The sequence below is a fragment of the Cyanistes caeruleus genome, chromosome 6, assembly GCF_971803275.1.
Source record: "Cyanistes caeruleus chromosome 6, bCyaCae1.hap1.1, whole genome shotgun sequence".
NCBI lineage: Eukaryota > Metazoa > Chordata > Aves > Passeriformes > Paridae > Cyanistes > Cyanistes caeruleus.
In genome coordinates this window covers 27765759-27787615 of record NC_141706.1, presented here as the reverse complement: position 1 = coordinate 27787615, position 21857 = coordinate 27765759, and the positions used below count along the sequence as shown (strand labels likewise).

General features: G+C 37.3%; 1 long non-coding RNA gene across 9 annotated transcripts in view; it reads right to left on the bottom strand.

Annotated features, from left to right (window-relative positions):
• The window catches only part of LOC111930134 (uncharacterized), a 142379-nt gene that overhangs the window by 13069 nt on the left and 107453 nt on the right, over nt 1-21857 (bottom strand). For 3 of the 9 annotated variants that reach the window (XR_015287789.1, XR_015287788.1, XR_015287787.1), the window contains one exon: nt 2683-2745. The exons of 2 other annotated variants lie outside the window; for them this stretch is intronic. This is a non-coding gene — a long non-coding RNA (uncharacterized LOC111930134). Of the gene's footprint in view, nt 1-2682; nt 2746-3439; nt 3641-5699; nt 5826-21857 lie in introns of those variants that run through there. 4 more of the 9 variants (XR_015287791.1, XR_015287790.1, XR_015287794.1 and 1 more) reach the window with 4 other exon arrangements.

Genomic DNA, 21857 nt, shown 5'->3' with positions numbered 1-21857 from the left:
TTTGATTACTCTGTTGGAAACTGTTTAAGGCAATGGTGGTACTCCACTTAAGATAGATGCATTAGGAAAAATGCTTCTAGCCATCACATTCCAACCACAAATAAAAGTCCTAATATGCTACAAGACTCCTGGCTTTGAAACAGCAGTCAGGACAATACAGGCAGGCAGACTGGCTGCTTCTGCACTGTCTCCTGTCAGGTTAACAATTAGTTAATTGTTGCTGCTAATTACAGTGTTCATTAAACAATCCCAGATGGCAGGTTTACCCTTCCTATCCATATCACTGAAACATTCTGAATAGGATTTCATGCACAAGTGGAGGTAATGGCACTTTCTGTCTCTCTTGTACACAGACATAGCATGGTAGCGTGAGTGATATTCAACCTCCCATGTCATGTACTTCAGCTTCATCTGGGATTACTACCTGGCCTCATTTCAAAGAGAAGAATGGCATTGTTCTGTTACAGAAATGCTGCTCTGTTTTGGTTGTTAACTTCTACAGGCTTTGCCCAGTAGAATAAAGATGTTTGGTTTCATGAGAATGATACCATTAATAATGCATGTGACTTACAAAGAAACAGTGATTTACATGGCCAGAGTCCTGTACAAACAGTAATTCATATTAATTTGTATCCCCATAATCTCAGAAATGAGAGCCAGGAAGAATGCATTAGGCTCCAGTAACCAGCCATTTCCATACTGCTTTCTGGGTAGCTGCAACTACTTGTTCAAAGCAAATCACCCAAGCTCCATGTTGTTGCTGTGGTACCCCACTGACTCCTGCTTCTCTAGACATCAATTAACATTTCTGGAGTTCTGGGATTGTGGTGCACTCTCAGCTCTTCTTCTCCCCAATAAAGCAGATTTTTTCTCCAAGGTTCTGCTTTGTACTTCTACCTAATCAATAACTTTGCTCACATTTCAGGTAAAAATCCCCTGCTTTCTCTATGCTTTTATCTCTTCAGGTCTTTTTTTTCTCATCTCTTCTGCTTTAACTTCAAGGTAATGCAGTACATTGGTTCGAAGCACTGGCTGTAACAGGTAATGTGGATTGTATTTCTGACTGAGTTATTTTGAGATGAAAGAAAGAAATAAGGTGTCCCTACCTCAGAGTCCCAGACCATTGAAAGTTGCAATTGTCAGCTAAAAGACACTGTGTACATACAGTGTACCATTATGCACTCTACAGCTCCTCTATATGGCTCTCTCTATATTTGATTTTCTTCTGCTGGCATGATTTGTTTAATTCTCTAGATGTTCTTCAGTCTGTAAAGCTTTTTGTGATGCATTAACCTGAGTGATGCTACATGAACTTTATGATGATGATTCTAATAAAATTGTGGTAATGCACTACATGATCCTGCCTGTGGGACACAGACACTACTTTTCATTTCTTTTCTGACGCAGAGGAAAAGACCATGTGTGTTTTCCAAGCACTCTGTGCACTTTTCTCCCTTTCTGAAGCTCATGTTTCTTCTAATCTCAGTGAAATATCCATGCTGTAATGGTGAACACTGTGCAGAAAAAATTTTGAATACATTGGAGAAAGAATTTTAACAAAGCCTCTCAGATGATGCCTAAAAGAAACTGCTCACAAAGCTATTCCATTTGAAGGTTTATACAAATTCTCTGGCAAGTGTATCGTATGAATGCTTATATAGATAATTTTGGAAGGATAACCAAAATGCAATCCTACTTAAAATTTGGAGGATAATCAAAGCCTGAAGTCTCTTTTCATTCCTTACACCATGGTTTTGCTCTTTTTCTGGCTTTTCTGTAAACTGCAGGAAAGCCCTTGAGAAAATCTCATCAGGACAAGAAACTAATTCTTGCCAATTTTAATATTTTCTTCATAAGGCATTGACTAGAACAGTTAATTTAGGGTTTCAGTGTACTCCCTGGACCATTCCAGAGAGCTCTACGTATAGGCAGCTGAAAATAATTGCTGCATGGAATAAGTTTTTGGCCTTGGTGTGTGGTTCAGCTCTAGGAAACAAAACACTTTGAGCTGAGCTGGTGAATAGTCCAGGCCCTGCTCTGTGATGAGCTCTGAATCACATAAGGCACTAAAAGTTCACAGTGACCTCAAGAGGAGACTGAGGTCTGGCCAGGACACTTTGTCTTGATGAAAAGACACTTTTTTTGTCCAGTGCTTCAAAGTCCTTTCCTCCTCCACCAAACAGTTTCCCTTTTAACTGTTGTGGTTTTTTTTTTTTTTTTTTTTCCTTAGTGTTTCAGATGCACTTTCATTTCTTTTTTAGTGGATTTTTAATTATCCTGGTGCCATACTGAGATGTGGCTGAGATGAAGACTCTAGCTGGTTTTGAGTCACATCTGCAGGTCTTGTAGGTATAATCTCTATGGTAACTGACCCATGTTGTGTAGAAGAAAAAATGCTGAGAACTAAAGGTTAATTGCTGTTTTATTTATACATGTTTTGTGCAACTCCAGTGTTGCAAATTAGGTATCCAATTAGAATATGGCTATTAATAGATTGAGCATTGTTTTTATTTCTTGATATCTGCTGAACTACTTGAAGTACTTTAGAAATATCAGTTTCTTTTTATACAATCTTGTGCAGGGAGGGATTGTATATCAGTAAACTCTTTTTTAAAAGGGAGAAGGAAGGTACCTGCCACTGCAGAGGGAAACCTTTTTCTTTATATAAGTGAAAAGACCTACCCATCATTCTTCCCTTGTCCAGAACAAGAATAGCTTTGTGTGGCCACTGTTCTAGCAGCACACCTAGAGGAAGAGCACAAGGAAAAGCAACTAACTAAACAAATCAACAGATGAAATTTCTCTTATATCACCCATGACAAGCTAATATTCTGTACAAGGCTTTTGAAATCCTTTTGCCATTCAACATGTACACACTGGTCTTCAAATGAAATAGCTCAGGTCTTAAAAAATCTACTAAGTGTCTGGTTTATCTTTCAGGGGATTTCTTAGATTAATTTAAGAAAGTAAAACATTAATTCAATTTAAGAAATAAAAGGCTTGCTGATTAGTTTGCTCTCCTTACAGTATTTTCTGTCTCTGTGAAAATGCTTAAAAAGTACACTGGGGGTTAACTTTGTCACTGGAAAGAATACTCTGTTAAAAAATAGTCTTACTTTTCATGGCCAAATATCATAGACTTCTTTCCTAGAGACGGGTGTATCTGTGATGAAATATTTTTCCTGATTTACTGAGATACTGAGACAACTGGTAATTATGGATTATAGTCAGTTTAAAGATTGGGCTGCCTAATATGGATTATCATTGTGGTTTCTCATGTGTGTGCTTTTGGGTTGTGCTGCTCATGAAAATAGTCTTTCTTCTTTTTCAGTGTGTTCATCTTTTATATTAGGTTGTTTGAGACTGCTATTTTTGGCTTTCCATGCATCCACTAAAACCTGCTTAGAAAAACCTGTATCTTTTTTGCACTTATACACACCAAAGCAACTCTCCTGGGGCACACCATTGTTATCCTTCTACATGAACATGGAAATTTCTAGTAGTAACTTCTCATTATTTTACTTATTCTCTAGGAAGAAATGTTTCTGCATAACCTTTTTGCAATTAAAATTCTTCTAACAGTTCTTCATGAACTCTGGGGAGGTCTCTCTTCTCATAGATCTTAGCAGAGTGAATTAATCTGCATTCAAACAAAATTAGAGATGTAATTACTATAACCTTTAAGAGAATAATTATGTTCCTAATACAATCACCCATGATTTTGGGGACCATATTGTAAAGTCTTCTGGCCCCTGTTGCAGACTTACTCCTTTTCCTCATACTCCCTAACAGAATAGAAAAATTAGACTTTTGAGTCCCTTGAGTGCAAACCAGTGACCTGTAGGTTCACAGTCTAACATTTGGTATTTCTGGCTGTGTTTTTCTTACTGTTTTGGGAATTGCAACTCAGAACCTATGAATGACATTTTGAGTGTAGGAAATCTGCTTTAATTGAATGAAAAAAAAATTGCCAGAGATACTCAGGTCTAATACTTTTCTAAATGGTAAAATATTTTCCATTTGTTTATGTCAGTAAAATGAGAAATATTATGACACATCACATGCTTGGAAAATATTATCTTTCACCATACATTTCTGAAAAAATGTCGTAAAATGTCCTGGAGATTTAGATTTATTGCCTTTATGTATTTCTAAATTAAATCTGCTCATCTGACAAATACAAAAATGTTCTGCTTTAAAACTAAGTCCTAAATCTGCAAGGCTGCTGCTTGCCTGCATGCTTGTACACCAGAAAAACTCAACTTTTTGAGTAAAGCAGTATTATTGATGATCTCTGTGCTAGCTTCCTCACAAACCTATAGGCCCTGCATGATTATCAAAAATAAAGAGAAATAAATTATTTCAGTCTGCAGAATCAGCAAAATGCTACAAATTGATGTTAGAAAGGTAGAAACTTAATGGAAATGATGGCCAACTTGTTCTGTGTACAATGAATATTCATCATAACATTTAAATAATGACGGAAAATGCTCTCATTATAAAAATTCAAGTCTAAAAAATGTAACATGGAATACATTTTAGCAGCACCCTTAAATCCTTTCTATCTGTTTTTGATATCTCACTGTGCTGGTATCCAGTGTTTACTCAAATATATATGTACAGGAGGACTAGCTGTGATTTTTAGAAACAGCACAATCTTATCTATATGGTTTTAACAAACACATAAAATACATGTGTACCTGCAATCAGAAGATATTACATGGCTGAAATGCTTGGGTACCACGTTACGAGGACAAGATGCTATATCACAAGCAGTAATATAAATTCGAACACAAAGGTAACAACCAGACAAGTAATAAGATATGAGACACTCAATGTAGCTAACAGGTCTCTAGTAGCTATCCCTTGTGTATTCTGCACTGTCTGATCCATCTGGCTGGAGAGTCATTGGGCTCCCTGAATTGACATCCACACAGAACCTGGACTCTCCTGCAAGGGAGGCCTGTATGGTTTCACAAACACCGAACATGATTCATTTTTGTCCCATCAGCTCTTTAACTGGATTAAAGAAATATACATTAGTAAGAAAACTAACAGCCATGTTTGCTGTCCTTCTAGGATCTATACCAAACCTGTCAAAGTCAGAGGGAATTTGATAGGTTACTCTGCTAATCAGGCAACAGGTAAAAGCTCCTTTTGAAGAAAAATATAACTGCTTGATCAAATTATGGTAGTAATTAGTCCAGGATACCACTCTCTGCCTTAAGCAGTCATATAATTTGTACATGTCATTTAATAACTGCAGAACCTCATACCAAGATGAAGGTATTTATGCAGCTGGATATGTCTTTAAAGATCTTTTGGGATGAAAGGCATCATAAAAACTAAAGTTGAAAATGAAAATGTGCAGCAGGACAACTGTAAAGAAGAAAATGTCTTGTCTAGGTAGACTTTCTTGAGTAAAGTAGGTGATTTCACCTCTGTACCTTATCACTAGTTGCTAACTAAACACCCACTGCTGCTCAGTTCTTATGTAAGATGCATTTCAGGCTGACTACTTGCCTAAAGGTCTGAACACAGATGAGAGACAAAGGCAGGTTTTTCTGTACACTCTGGATGTTTCTCTCTTGTGGAGGATACGTCTCGCATGTTTTGAGGGGCACAGCTGCCTCTCATAAATAAACGTCCACTGAAAAATGCTAAAGAAATTAGGGGAAAACCATATGAAACTTTCCTACCTTATTAAGAGCTGCAGGGAAAGGCCTTGAAGTTATTGTAAAGATGGAACAGGAGGGTTGTGAGGAGGGTCTTATGTATCCTGGTCACAAAGTCTCTGAGTTGTTGGTTTATATTATTGAAGCATTCTGTACAGAAACATTAATTTAACAAAGAAATTATTTTGTTGCCAGTGCATATCCTATAAGGTGAAGTACATACCTCCTAACTTCTGTGACTTGAAAATAAAGGCCAGGATACTAAAGTAGAAGATGTGTCTCTTTCCCTCTGTGCTTTCTTTCAGATTTTTCTTGATGTTATGTCTCTGTTTATTTTATAATGAAATCCATCTTTGCCCCAAAGTGTATCAGTATTAACGCATTTCCATGGACCTTTAAGGCTATGAACACAGTAAGCATTTACTATGACTTAAGACGTGAAGTGTCAGGATGATGATGCATTAGAGGCAAGTGAGACTCAGGGACATCAGGGGGCCATGAAGTGATAGTTCCTGAAGTTTTCTGTAAGCTTATCAGAAAATCTTCCATGACTAAGGTGGGGGCAGCACTGTCCATACCAGGAACTTTGGTTGCCCAACCGAGGAAGGGGACAAGAGATACCCAGTCACTCCCAGAGAGTCTTAGAATATTACTTGCCTGAATCATAGCACAAGAGGAATGATACCACTCTTATTGGACTTTTAAAAAATCTACAGACCTCTTGGAAAAGGCTTCATCATCACAGTTTTCTCATACAATATGAGTCACTCTGCTTAACTTTGGTGCTGGGTAACCCCAAACACTTCTTAGTTTGACAGGGGCTGACACAGCACCCTGATAAGATTTCAGGGAAGATGGAGAAGGGACTGGTATAGACATAGGTGATTTACTTCTCACAGGGTGCTGTGTTCTCTTGCATAAATACAATCACATAAGCATTTGTCTGGCAATAAAACATTTTCTGCTGTAAGTACACAGGTTGGTAGTGGCAGCTCTGGGCAGTTCAGCCATTTTTGTAATTTATTAAGAGTTGTCAGAGCAGACATTTAAAAATACTGGTCTGTTCATCATTGCAAAGTATTTCCAGTGAGATTTTCATGTGAAAATCATTCTTGATCCATTCACTAATATTTACCGCCCCTTTGATTTTTAGGTCAAATACAAAATTATTGTTTCTTCAGGGAACCAAGTGTGAAAGTCAGACATCCCCCGACATGCCTCTTCTGCAGAGCTAGGCACAGGTGTAAACAGGGCCATAAACTAACTGGGCACTTTGATTTGATGATGCAAGATTTCTTACTGGCTAAATCTGGTACAATGTAGTCCTAATCCATGCCTGTAGCTCTTAAAAACTATGGAGCTAGAAATAAATAGCAGTTTGTCTAATAGCAAGGATATTGTTTTTAGTAGTGACAATAATGATAACAATATTGGTGGTGATTATAACACCACCAATACAACAAAAGCAGCAGCAGCAGCAGCAGCAATAATAATAATAATAATAATAATAATAATAATAATAATAATAATAATAATAATAATAATAATAATAATAATAATAATAATAATAATAATAGTAATGCTTGTTTATTTGCATGTGTTTGATAAATATCTTGTACTTAGCTGCAGCTCAAATCAGCAAGCCAAGGCTTTAGGGAATGAAGTTCATTTGCTGTGTTTTGAACAGGCTTTGGCTGGCAGAATCCAAATCCAAATCCAATTCCAGTCAGGGAAGACCAGCCTGACTAGGAAGGAAATGCAGATGTGTGATGCTAGTATTTTTGGGTTTTTTTAATCTCAGCCAGATTTTTTTTCTTCACTGATTGGCTTTTGGGGCTTTTTTTTTAACTGTATTTTTTGAAGAGGAGTTGTCTTGATGGACATAACTCAGTTGGTGAATTGCTTAGGTTGCTTGTAACAACCATTCCTTTGAGCAATCACCACAGAGAGCTCACAATCTCCTTTGCCTGACTGGTCAGCTGTGTTATTCAATGTGGTTTCTATTTTCTCTGAATTGTCAAGAACAATAAATTTTTATGTATCTGCAGCTTTTCACAAATTTTCATTCATGAAAAATTTCCTATATTTGGAAAAATATAATCTTCTAACAAAGCAAACAAAATACAGCTGTTCAATTCTTCACAGAAGTGAAGCTGAAAAGATGATTAGAGCAACTCACTTATCCTCACAGCTCACTTATGTTTTGCATTTGCAGGACCAATTATGTCACGAGAGGACTGTGACACAAAAGAGACATAAATATCATGGAGACATGCTCTGTAAGGGTCCCGTGGGAGGCACATCACCAGGAGGGTCTGAGGCATACAGGGAGCTGAATATGTGCTTTGATGGTAAGGAAGATGTTACCTACACTGTGATGGTCTCTGTGACATGGCCTCATCTGGTCCTTACTGTGCACTGCATCTCTGCCAGGAGGGGCCATGGGTCCCCTCCACCTCACCCATGGGCCCTTGTTTCCTTGCAGGGAAATACACAGAGAAAGGCTGGGAAGCCTCTTCAGTGTACTCAAAGAAGATTCATTTTCTGGTCAGAGAGACCATATAGCAACCTATTCCAAAAGGCTAATGCAACCATTAGAATGAAGAAATAAGGGAATAGAGCAGGTACTGAAATATCTGCAGTCCAGGGAGATGATTGGCTATTAGTCTGAATACACTGAAGTGGCCAGCTAAAAAGTGCTGCAACACAGTGACAAAAAGAGCCAGCTGAGGTACTAATACCATGCTGAATGTACCCAGGACAGCTAAAGAGAGGGTCAGTGCTGGAAGGAGCAATGCCACAATTGTGAGCGTGTGGGAGACAAATGTCAGAAAAGTTTTGGCAGTGGTAGTCGAATACCCAGTGTCGGCAGTGGAAGCATTAGTGTGCCTTCTATTACCTTTGCACTTAATGTGCAGGGCTTGGCACTTTCTGGCCATAAAGTTAATTCTGTATGTACAGGAACAGATGGATAGATAAGCTTCCAGCTGCAGAGCATTCATCTAAGGGAAAATACAGAAGGAATGTAAATTCATATGCATTTCTAATCATAGAACCCTTTGGATTGCAAGGTAGATCTCATGGGTCTGTTTCCATACACAAGAATTCTTGATCTGAAGCTTTAATATTATCCTTGTATATAGATATTTTCCTGAAGAATCTTCATTTTGGTTTTCATAGTAGGGGCAAATATTGGTGCTAACTAGATATTCAAGACATTTTGCACTAAAAGAGGTTGAACTAGGACTTTACTTTCACTTGGGCTTTTGTCCATCATGTTTTCTTCCTACACACAGAGTTAAAAGAAGTACAGACAGAATTCTCTTGCCCTCTTTGGTTTCTGGCTTCTGAGGAGGTAACAGGATTCTGTCTTGGCCTCCTCCCCCCTCTCCAGGCCGACCAGGCCGCGGGGTGGAGGTGGGGAGGGGGAAGAGAAGCAGCGCTGGTCAGCCGAGCTTGGTTTTCAGTTTTTGCTGCTAGACTGAAACTTAACACCATGAACTCTTGCAGTTTTCCTAAAGCTTTTAATTCTTTTACTACCTGGATAAACATACAGATTACTCCTTTTCTCAGAAAGACAGAGAAAGAGAGAGACAATCAACATAGAGAAGACATCATAGAACCACCAAAAACAGTGAAGAGTTAAGTTTAAATAAGAAAGAGAGAATAAGGAGATGCTTTACATCTGAAATATCTTTCTGTTAAAGCTATGGAGATGGACAATAATAGTATAAAAAGACTCCTTTAATTCATGATGAGTATTGGGAGGAATAAAGTATTAAAAGTGTAAGTTTTGAGCAAAAGAGAGAGAGTACTTGTGATACTGTGAGCTGCTGGAATTGAGTAGAGTGAAGATTTTGAAGCTTTGGGGGGCAAAGAGAAAACTGTTTTCCAGGAAGGCTCACAGAGACAGATAAAGAAGACTTTTGCCTTTGGATGACGTATCCTTAAAAATAAAATCCCTAAGCTCAGTGACCCATACACACCTCGGAGAGATGTGAGATGGGAGGAGAAGATCTAATGACAGATTTCCGGGCAGCTGGCATTAGAGAAATAGAAAACTATGACAAAAAATAGTTTTCTCATGAGAAACTCCGTAAGCTAACAGAAAGAGACTTCTGTTTCTCTACAAAGACTGATGAAAAGACTGTAACAAGAATTGAGACTGTTTTTAACCACCAAAGTTCTAAAGTTATTTGTCTCTATGTTGTCATGTGTACAAAGAAATAGTTAAGATGTGGAAGATAAGGGAGTTTTCTGAAAGTTTATTCTGGTGTTCTTATTCTTGTAGTTTGTTAATAAACTGTCTTTATTCCTTTTAAGTTTTAAGCCTGTTTTGCTCTTGTTCTAATCCATATCTCACAACAAGAAATAAGTAATTTTTTTAGTTACTGGTATAAAACCATGACAGTGGGGGAACTACAGAGCTGAGGCAGCATCATGCAGAATGTGAGCACCTGCCGTGTTGCTCTTTACAGAAAGAAGAGTAACCTTTGTATAACCTATAGTCTCAGGTAAATGTGTGCCTGGCAAAACCCAACATGGATGCTTCAAAAGAAGGGGATATTTATTCCCTCATTGAGCCATGAACAATGTATCTCTGGATTTCTATTTTGACCCCTAGCCCCACCTTTGTGGTAGTGGCAGAGCCTCAGCTTTGTATGTGATACAATGCAATAGTATTCAAGTTTGTGATGTTTCTTTGGAATAGTGTGCCATCAAGATACAAAGGTATAACCTTGACTTGTTACTCTGACATGACTGTATCTAAATGGAGTGGCATTAGTACACCTTAAGGGAGGACAAAAAAGATGAGAAATGAGGTCTGCATTGCTTGCTTTATTCTCTGCTGCAAGCTCCTTTATTGCTCTCCCTATAAAGCATCTTTGTTCATGGGTGTCATGTGCATAAGGAAGCACCTGCTCTCCTCTCTCACCATTTGAAAGCAGCTCTTTTGTGCAATGCCACTCTTCTCATTGCTCTGAAATTTCATAGAGAAACTCTCTACTGTCTCTCTTAGTGAGTGCCTTGTTTCATTATGAGGCTAACAGAGAATCTGTTAATAGGAAAAATTCAAAACTAAACAAACAGATCAATGTGAGAGTTTTAATGTTTTCATAGTGAAGTGCAAGTCAGCTCAGTCAGAGAAAGAAGGACAACTTGTTTGTTTTGACTTGCTGGATTGGTGCATATTTAGCCACATCAGCACCTTGCAAAAAGCCCTTATTTTTTGAGCTTTTCTTTTTTTATCTTGAACTTTATTAAGTAAATAAATTACATAATAAATAAAAATTCTTATATTTGGAATATAGGGTGACATTCAGAAAGCTGCATTTGTATGATTACATCTGCTAAAGAATTTAGCTCATTTCTAAACATAAGGGTTGTTTTAGAACATATCAGCTCAATGTGTTGTAAATCGAATACTGTGATATAAATATTATACATATATATGTACAGACATATGCAGCCACTGGGGCTAGGTTCTCATTCTCTGCCTCCACATTTCCAATTCAATTTATCTGAGCTAGAAAACAGTTCTAGTAGAGTGAACTTTGTTGGTTTTCCATTCAGTTTGGAGCTCTATTCAGACTGACTGCTTTATCTCCCTGAAACAGCACATTTTAAAAAAAGGTTTGTATATGCGTTAAAATTATGGCTTCTTCATTGTAGCAGTTCTAGGCAGCATGTGAGGTTTGAGAGGAACAGACCACCCCTCCTGTCTGTCTCTCATTTCAGTCTGCCTCTGGTAAGAACTGTTTAGCTAGAGTGTGATGCCCGAGATGGCAGCATCAGTAAACTGCTTGCACACAGTGAGTTAACAGGTTTAGAATGTAGGGTCTGCATATGCCCAGTACTTTTCATCCTGTTCAAATTAAAGTGTGTATAAAAATGGGAAGCAACTCACTAGATTTTAATCACTCTGCACAGTCAAGGCTTTAAATACCTTAGTTGGTTTTACACAGAAAACCCTGCACAATGATTTATTATACATAGGGGAATAAAAATTTCTTTCTTATGCTTCAATTTTCATGGGAATAAAGTTGCATAATTGAGTCTGGGTGGCTTAAACACAGTGCTGTAAAACAGTTCCTCCTCATTATTGCTTTTAACTTTATCCAAGACTAATAGCATTTAAGTGTGTTATTATATTATGACTGTTTGGTACCATCTGAAGTTATTTTTATGGGCATTCACATCCCTTAATGTAAAGCAAAATTGTGTCATTCATACCAGTTCAGCTTTTGAGTCAAGAACTGAATTTACACAGAGACTGAATTTTCTTCTGGTGTCTCAAGTAAGACCTGCTGTGCACTGGATGTGACAGTATGTGAAGGAATCCTGTTTTGCTGCTGACACAGCTTAGAGACTTCCTGCTTGAATGCTGATAATGTACATTTTAGTTTTATTTAATGCATAAATTCAATTTCAGAAGACTTTTTTTTGTTTGTATAGTCCTTGGATTCCTGCCATGATGACAATAAACGGCTCATGAAATAAAGGGGCTTTTACACACCTGTAGGTGATGAAGTTAGGTGAGATTTTGGGCTCCCTTTCTAGCTGAACAGGTAATTTCATCTTAGTGCAGCCTATGATGATAACCCATTGACACATTTATTTATGAGATTTTCCCTCTAACTGTTTTCTAACACATTGTGTCTTATTTATACAGAAATGGATTGACTTTTTGAAAATCAGATGAACATCACATAGAATATGAATCTATGTTTCCCTATCTGGATGTGACTGGATGTTCATGACTTGAATGCTTGTTAAATTGTGCTGAGCTGAGTGTAGCCAGATGATGAGTAGAACCATATGAACAATGCTTCCATCAGCGCTTGAAGCAGATAAGTCCATGAATAATTCAGCACAGGAGAGTGCCTGGCTCTTCTATGGTAGCTTCACAATAGGTCACAAGTGACTAAGCTCAGAAGAGGATGTGCCCTCAGTATAATTAGTCTTTCTTTAACACTACTGAATTAGCACTTCTGTTTTATTGTACCCTGAAGGTAAAATGGTTATCAGGTTACAGAACAAGCAAATTATTGCTAAATGCCTTGGGCAGATTACTCAAGAGCTTCTGACTATCACTTTATTAACTACAATTTACGTCATCAAAAAATATTAAACTTGCAAAATTGATAAAAACTACAAATGTTACTATAAAAATCAAAAAACAGGCTACAGGGGTGAGAAAGGAAATTAGAATTCAGCAGTTGTCCAAGTCTGATGCGCATTATTCACATAACACATCAGCCATTGTTCCCTATGTCATAGTTGTTCAAATTTTTTTATGTAAGATTTCCATTTTATTATGTCATAATTAAAAAAATACAATTTGAATATTTGGCTTGAACATAATTTAAAAAAAATTGTAACACCTCTTCCTCCCCCCCATTCCAAGGCTCAATGCTGCTGCAAAGAAGTTCTTTCAATTGCACTAAGATTTCTCTTTACAGAAACCCAAGCTGAGGCAACCAGGGGACTATTTTCCTGGAGCAATTTCATAGCTAAATTACCCTCTCTAACCTGGCTTAGAAAGCTTAGAAGGAGCCCTTGCTGCTTGATTAGTTCTTCCTGATAGTACCTTCCAGGTACAGGGCCCTGAACAGCAGTGCCTTGGCTGGAATCATTACATGCAGGCTTTTGGGAGACTTCCAGGAGCTCCATCCCAAGGAGCCTTATGATGCTGTCCCAGAGGATTATTTTACAGCTGGTTTTACTGACCTGATATAGTGCAGGTACCTCAGCAGGTGTGTCAGGGTAACTTAGTGGCTCAATGGGATGCCGGGCTAAGGAGAAGAATGAGCAACAGTTCTTGGAAGTGCAATTGCAGCCAATGTTACCACCTTGGGAAATTAGAGTCTATGTCACTTTGGCACATAGATTTTTGGCCTGAACACTCACAGGTATATCTCCTGGGCATTTAAGCCTGCCTGCAAGTTAATCTGAACCACTGTTACAACATACTCTCTGTCTGTTTCCTCTTCAACCAGTTAGAAGGGGGTGACCAGAGTCCTGATGTGGGAGATGGATGTGTGACAGACTGACCCAGGTGCTAAAGTGGTGGGATGGAGCCTACAGACAGCTTAGCAGCAGCCTGTCCCAGATAGATGGATGGACCCACCTGCTTGGAAGACTGCAGTAGCAGGTTCAGTGGCAGGTGCCTGTGTATCTGATGCTTTGTCTTTGGTAGCCCTACACATATAACACCAATCAGAGTGAGAAAGTGTTAAATCTGATGAGTGTGGCTGAAATATTCTGTTAATTTGAAGAATCATCAAGAATAAGCAGCCTCACTTTTGGTGTTGTACTACACCTTTGTGAAGGTGTATGGATGTATTTTAACAGGTGTGCATTTTAATATAAATTGTGTCCACAAAAATAAATCACAGAAAAAAGACATGGAGGGGTATATTAAGTCATGAGTCAAGGATTCAGCAGAAAACAATTTCCTACAAAAATCATTTTATGTTGGAAATAAATAATGTTTAAACTTTTAGAAGTACATAAGTCACTTCTCAAAACTTGAGGATTCAGAAATAAAATATGGCAATAAAATATGTTGGGAAGAATCTCAGGACTAAAATTGCTAATAGCTATATTGCACATTTTGACATGCAGCAGTCAATTACCACAAAAAAAAAGGAAGTTATTTTGTGACATTTTAGAGCTCTTAAGTAGACAGAGAAATCTACGTAAAGTATAAAGAATTTCAGAATAAATGCACATCTTTTAAATGCACATTGGGGTGTTCTTTCATTTTCTGCGGGGTTTTATTAAAAGGCATCAGCTTTCAATCAAAGGGCCTGAGAAGAGCCTTGCTGCTGCTGAGATCAATAAATTGGTAAGGAATGAGTTGCATACAGCTGAACCAATAGCAACCCGGTAGGGGAGCAATCAGGGAGAGCCTTATAACAATGCAAAGACAAATTCTCCACATTGCAGATAGTTCACACCTTGCATATATGTCAGACATATAACTTATAGCATATTTAAACATATTGAAGCACTGCATAACCCATAGAACCAGCTTTTATCTGGGCTTAATTGGTATCATATAATTTTTGTTAGTGTGTCTAAAATGGTTGGTTTTTGTTTCTCTAACCAGATCAGCCGTCCTTCCAGGTAACCCTCCCCTGTTTATATACTGGCCATCACATTCTATGAGGGGAATATCCCTCTGGTGAGTTTGTACCTGTCCCAGCTGTGCTCCCTCACAGGTTCTTTTATTGACCTCCTCTCTGGCAGAGCATGAGACAAGGAAAGAAAATCTATGACTTAGGAAAAACATCAAAAACTAAATCAGCAGTGTGTTATCAACCCCATTCTGCTTCTGAATCTAAAACACAGCACTGTAACAGCTACTGAGTATAAATTAACTCTACCCTAACTAAAACCAGGATAGAAGCTAAAGTGCTGCTATTTCTCTGCAATTAAACTTTTTTGTTTTCCTGCTATGCAGAAGCTTCTGCTAATAGGAAAAGATGACATGAACCCCTTTTGGGTATTTGTTTGACAGCTCAGTGTTAAAGGTTCTCTGATAACCATTCCCTACCAGAGGTGATGGCAGTATTGGATTTTCTCTCCCTTTAATAGCTTAGAGTTAATGACCTGCAAAGATTTATGAATAGAGTTGTGTTAATGTGATCTAGTTAAGTCAAACTCTGAAGGAAAATAAGGCTGGGGGAAGCTTGTGTTTGGATTTTGGGATCTCTTTTTGTGTGTTATTCCACTATATTCCACAGTAACAAAGTGTAAGGCAGATGCTCGTTATGGTGCTTTTTCTTAGCATGATGGTGTTTTTTTTGTGAGATCAGGAACCGAAAGGCCAGGAAAAAATAATGGAAAATCCCAATATAAAAACAAATTAAAGATAAAGATGATTAATTTGAATGAGGCTGCTATGAAGCAAAATCTATAAAACAGTCAAATTTCAATTTTCATTAGTTTGCATCAGAACAAAAGAACTGCTTTGAGAAAGGTAAAAGGGTTACAGCTGCTGCCATGCCAGTGGCCTCCACGCTGAGATTCTCCAACAGATCCCTGCCTTCCTACCAAAGCGCTGGTGGAAGGGGAAAGACACTGCCCCCAAGCTCTTAGGTTAGTCTGGGATCAAACAAAAGGTGTTATGAAAAAATAATTGGATGCAACTTGAGTGACATTAGGCAGTGTAACTTCCAGTATTAATTGAGTTTCCATACTGTGCTAAATAAAGTTTTAACCGACTGAAGCATGGAAAATTTGTGGATGCAGCAGGTTTTCTATTTGTATAGTACTACTATGTGCACATAATTTCATAGAAATGAGGGCATTGAATATCCCATTTATATTCCACCTGATCCCTCCAGGGCTGCAAAACCTTATGGCTGTGGACAGTAACTAAAGGTGATGATGAAGGCAAGAATAGTTTTGGATGTGGCAAATGATAACAAACTAGACAGAATCCACATTCAATAACTTATTCCCTTCTTGAAACGTGCTGAAAGATGTGCAGATAAAATGCTAAATTAAGACCTTATTAATGGATATTGCTCAAAACCAAAAAATACATTTTGGGTGGGTATCCAGAAAACCAGAATCTGACTTAAAGACAAGTCTGAACATTATTTCCTGTTGAGACTGATCTGGAGATATTTCTCTTTTATCCCTTAAACTCTCTGAACAGAACAAGAACCTTGCAAACAGTGTAATATGTTAACAAAGATAAGTTGTACAGTACCAGTTGTAGGTTTCCATGGCAATACCTATTGAAGCTCTTTGAGTTACCAGCACTGAAGCTGACAATAGTGAGACAAAGAGAAACCTGTCTTATTGCTCCTTTAAGGAAAAAAAAAAAAGAAAGATAATTTCATGCTAACCATATGCAGTGCAAGTTTTTCTTTACAGGTCACAATATGTTTTCTGCAAAGGTTCTATGTTTCTGGATACCATCCAGGACAGCATGCTTTCAAACTTTCTAAGAAACCTTGGGAAGTGCTCCTATTATAGTGACTGGCTCAACTCTATAATCCATACCAGATTTTAAAGCATGTAATTATTTTTTACTTAGTGGCAACATAAGGTTTCTTAGGGCAGGAGTTCCAGTTCCCATTTACAATCAGAGGAACATACTTGTCTACTTGTTCCTTACTTTGTAAGGAACATACTTGTCTAAAAATTCATTATTTCTTTATTGATTAGGGTTATGGTTGGAGTGATTCTGTTACATGGTGGTTGATGAAGACAGAAAAGAAGACAGAAGAGAGGAAGAAGATTCAATTTGGTTATCTAAGGCCTAGATGAAATTCAATGCAATTTTGGTGCCTTTTGGTGATACTTAAAAGCCATGAAATGCAGCTGATGTAGATCAGCAAAATAAGAGTTTTCTCACACAGCTCTGAGTTGGAAGAAGATGTGCAATATAAATTTTACTGTTTTGACCTTGAAGTGAAATTAAATGTCCTTGTGAGCTGCCTTGAAAATCCTGGATTTGGCAAAATCACAAAGCCATTCTTTCTTGCTGTGATTTCACATTGCTTGTTCTTCTCTTCAGCAGAAAATCAACTGAGCAAAACAGACTGAATATAAGAAAAGAATAAAACTTCGTGATGCTTAACCAGACTCACTTAGCAATCACATTCTGACTGAAAATTCTGCTTGGTTGGCTGGGTTTTAAGTTACCCATGTTTTATGTTTTCTGATGTCTCCCTATTCCACAGCAGTGGCATTATTTATTTATATTATTTATGGATTAAATATTGCAACCTGAATTCAGTGGTATTGCCTTTAACCAAAAAGTCTGTTTCAGCTGGTGTATTACATGGCAATTAGAGAACACAAAATAACAGTATTCAAAATATTTTTTTGCTATAAAGTACTTTGATTTCTACATATTAAAAATATATGAAGGGCTGTAAATTATCCAGATTTCTACAGCTTAAAACTCTATAAAAGTGGGTATTATTATTGTTTTTGTAATTATTATTGTAATTATAATTTTTTTCTAGGAATTGATTTTACAGCTCTGGACCAGTCTTAAAACCAACATAATCCACCAAGCACTTAGCAGTTCATTAACTCACCAGTGATGCTGAGTTCTGTTATTAGCAGTTTTTTATGTGAGCTATTCAGGTCTGATGGGCAAAAGGCTTAATGGGCAAAGGATCAGACTCATTCTTGAGCTCCAAATCCAAAGGAAGAAGCAATGGATAGCTGGCTGTGAGTGCTGCCAGGATGATATTTCATTTTGAAGTAAAAGCTGTCAGACAGTTATTCATGTTGATGCCTTGTAGTGTTTGCTTAGTATTGAAACACACGTTTTAGCCACTTACTGATTTCCATGCAGTGATAGAACATATAATCTACTTCATCTTGCATGATATTCTGAGCTTCCTGTTTCAGAGGGAAGTATAAGGGGCTGATACATAATCTGTAACAACTGGGTATGAAGTTATTAAAAGAACAAATTGCAGTTATTAATAAATGGCTAACTTTCACTGCAACTAATCATAGAGCATCATGAGTTGGAAAGACCCACAAAGATCATCAAAATCCAATCATGTATTTACACAGAATAGTCCCAAGAGTCACACCATGTGCCTGAGAGAGTTGTTCAAACACATCTTGAATTCTGTCAGGTTTGGTGCTGTGACCACTTCCCTGGGGAGCTTGTTCCAGTGCCCAGCTACCCTCTGAGTGACTTTTTCCTGATATCCAACTTAAATCTCCCCTGACTCGGTTTCTTGTCCTGTCCTTGAGTCCTGCCACTTGTCAAGAGAGTGAAGAGATTGGTACCTGACACTGCTTCCACTTGTGAGGAAGTTGTAGACCTCAGTATTTCCCCTCAGCCTCCTCTTCTCCAGGTTGAAGAAGCCAAGTCACCTTCGTAACTCCTCAGAATCTTATTCCCCAGTCTGTCCCTACATCCAGGGTTGTCCCAATACAGGTGCAGAATCTGGCACTTATCTTTGTTAAACTCCCTATGAGGCAATTGAGGAAAACTGGCCCTAGAAAGAAGCCCTGAAGACTGACTTGTCACCAGCCTGATATAATGCCATTTATTATAACCCTTTGCACCCAGACCATGAGCCAACTGCTCACCCATTGCATAATGTTTTTTTTCTAATGTTTACCTAATATTTAGAATGCCACTGTATCATTTAATTTCTCTCATATGAATAAAATTATAACTATTCTGCATCCTGTGCAAGTTTAGTAAGGACAACTAGAGAACACTGCTTGAAATATTAATGATTTTTATGAAATGTAGTCATATATATTTCTAGCTTTGGACTGTCAAAGTAGAATCCTTCCCAAATCATTCTTTTATTAAAAAATACGAACATGAGTATACAATATACAGATTCAGGCTGGCAGATATAAAATATTTTACTTAGGTTTTATGCCTGAAAATTTGTCTCATATGTGTTGTAGAAAACTGTAGGTTTATAAAATAGCATTTTCTAGAAAGAAAAATATTCTGCTAAATATTCCACCACCTGCCTCATGATGGCTAACTTATAGGCAACAGATTATTTTTTTAATAGATAGCATTATTAGGAGCTACTGTACAAAATGAACATTTTTTCATATTAAATAGAACAAATTCTCTGATATAGCTTTGTGAAACAGGAGTATTTCTGCAGTACTTTTTTTTAGCCAGAAAAAAAAGAGGAAATAGTCTTCCTGGCTTGCACCAGATTGTTTATGTTTTTGAGTGACAAAGTAAAATGATATCTGGCAGGAATTTCAGAAAACTGGGCATACCCTGTGCCTCAGAAATGTGTGATTTATGTGGGGAAGTATAGAGTGAGGGGTCTGTGTGCAGTATAAGCTTTCACAGGAAATATACAATGAAAACCCAGGATGCTTGCATTCATTGAAGAGCTCACACTGATTTTCACAGGACAGAAATTCTTTCTCCAAATTGTATAGTTCATCAAAAATGTATCTTAATTATCAAACTACTGGAAGATGATCTTATTACTGTCTGCTAATGAGCATGCCCTCCTACACAGGCACAGCAGACACCTGTTAGAGAGGTTTCTGTTATAGGTTATTGTTAAATATTGTTAAACAGTCACCATGTTGCACTCCTATAAATACATATTTCATAAAGTGTTTAAATTCTACTGGCATTCCATGAGAGATAAAAGCTATTTGACTCATTATTATGGTGGGAAGAAAGCAGTAAAATGTTTGTCAGTCGGCCAGAAATTACCTACCTAATTAAAATATGGATACAGAGAATATTTATGGGTGCGTACAGCTGAATAAAAAATGTTAAAGCTATCCAAACCATTTGCACTCCAGCACATAAGTAAATTGCTACCTGTTGGGTGGAAAAAAATTTAGAAATCTTCATGAAATCCTTTTTCATGAAGAAAATTGTTGCAGAGGCATCTTATTTCAAAATTGTCTGACAGTTGTTAAGAACTAGACTACTCATATTTTCCCTGTTAGTAGTTTTTTTAATATAAGTATATACTACCTTCCCTATCTCCACTATAAAATTTTTCTTGCCTCATGCAAATATGCCAATGTGAATAGCACACAGTTGCTCAAGGGAGGTGCTAAGAGTTACTGATGCAAAGGCATTTTGTTATTTTTAATGCTATTATTCTGATGGGAAAAAAGCAGCAAAATATTTGTTAGTAGGTCAACTATTTTCTATTACTGAAACATGGCTTATAAGAAAAAAATGGCTTATAAAGCCACTGAAAAGATTTCTTCAAGCATGGGAAGAGTGAATATGGTACTGAACCCACATTCTTGGCAAAATAGCTTTCACTGTGCTTTGCCTTATACTTTCTTATGTATACTTAAGTATTTTGGATGAAAGGACTTTAAAATTCTTAATGTTCTGTTCCAGTACCATGAAAGTCAGTAATAAATTTTCTTTAGCTTCAGTTGCAGAGAAACTGGATCTGACAGATTAAATCTTATAATTTCCCATCAAAATACAGGTAGGTTGTCATCATTTAGGCTGTTTTGCAGTGGGACATGCTTGAAAAATGAAATGTCAAGAAAAGAGAGGTGACAGAGATGTAAACAAATGCAAATTTGCTAATTCTTAGGTCTTTCCCTTGGCTCTAAACATTAGGCTACACAGTGTGTAGGATTTTTTTATTTGTAGACTCCAAGCATTTTGAAACTGTCTCACACAGGTGTGCCCAGGATGCCTAGGCTGAGAATGTTCCAGGTGACACCTGGCTTCATTGGAGCACATTTTTTTTTTTTCTATGTGAAATGGCTAAATTTCTTTGCTCAACAAGCAGATTTACCAGCAAATAGATTAGACATGGCTTTCACTCCTAATCAGCAACATGACAGCTTCTTAAGCAGACTCCTGTTCACCTATTTGCTGTTCTGTTTGAAGGAACTTGCCAATCACTATTAAGGTCTCTTAATGAGTTTAACCTGAAAAATCAGCTGCTGTGCTGCAGATGTCCATCCATCAATTTGTTCCTATACTTTCCATCAGGAATGTATGACTGTATAGTTATTTATCTGCTAGGGCAGTAAAACTGTCCCAACTTCTCATATATTCTGGATGGGTGTTTAAGAGACCATGATTTAGAATTATAGAGCTATAAAGCCATCTTCCTTCATTATTTAATAAGCAGACTCTAAATTAATGTTATATATTCTTCCTTGTTTGTAGATCTCATGTCCTTTCTGTTATACCCATATATCCATGTTGTTCTGGCAACGATAATAAAACCTTACCATAGAGAGAGACTTTATTCTGAAAAATAATTTATTTCAATGGTTAAAGACAAAGTAATATTGTAACCTATATTTAACACTGGACAATCTGTATAGACATGGAGTGAAGTGAAAATGTAATGAATTGGAAAAAAAATGAAATGTGAAATAGTGAATAAAGTTTCAACTGGAAGGAGCTCTTAAGTCGACAGCAGGGAATTCACTACTCAGACAAGATTTTTTTTCTGTTTAAGTAATTTATAACATCTTTCTCTGGTGTTCACTGAAGACTGCAGTTTTACCCGCCTAAATGGCACTAATAAGGTACCTCAATAATTGTGGTCATGAAACTTAGCAAAATCTAAATCTTAGATAATTCTACTTTTCTCTCAACTATATTGAAATGGAATAGTGGGGAAAAAAAACCCCATAGAGCAAAGCTGTACAGAGTCATTAAAAAAGAGTCTAATAAAATGTGAAAATTATACA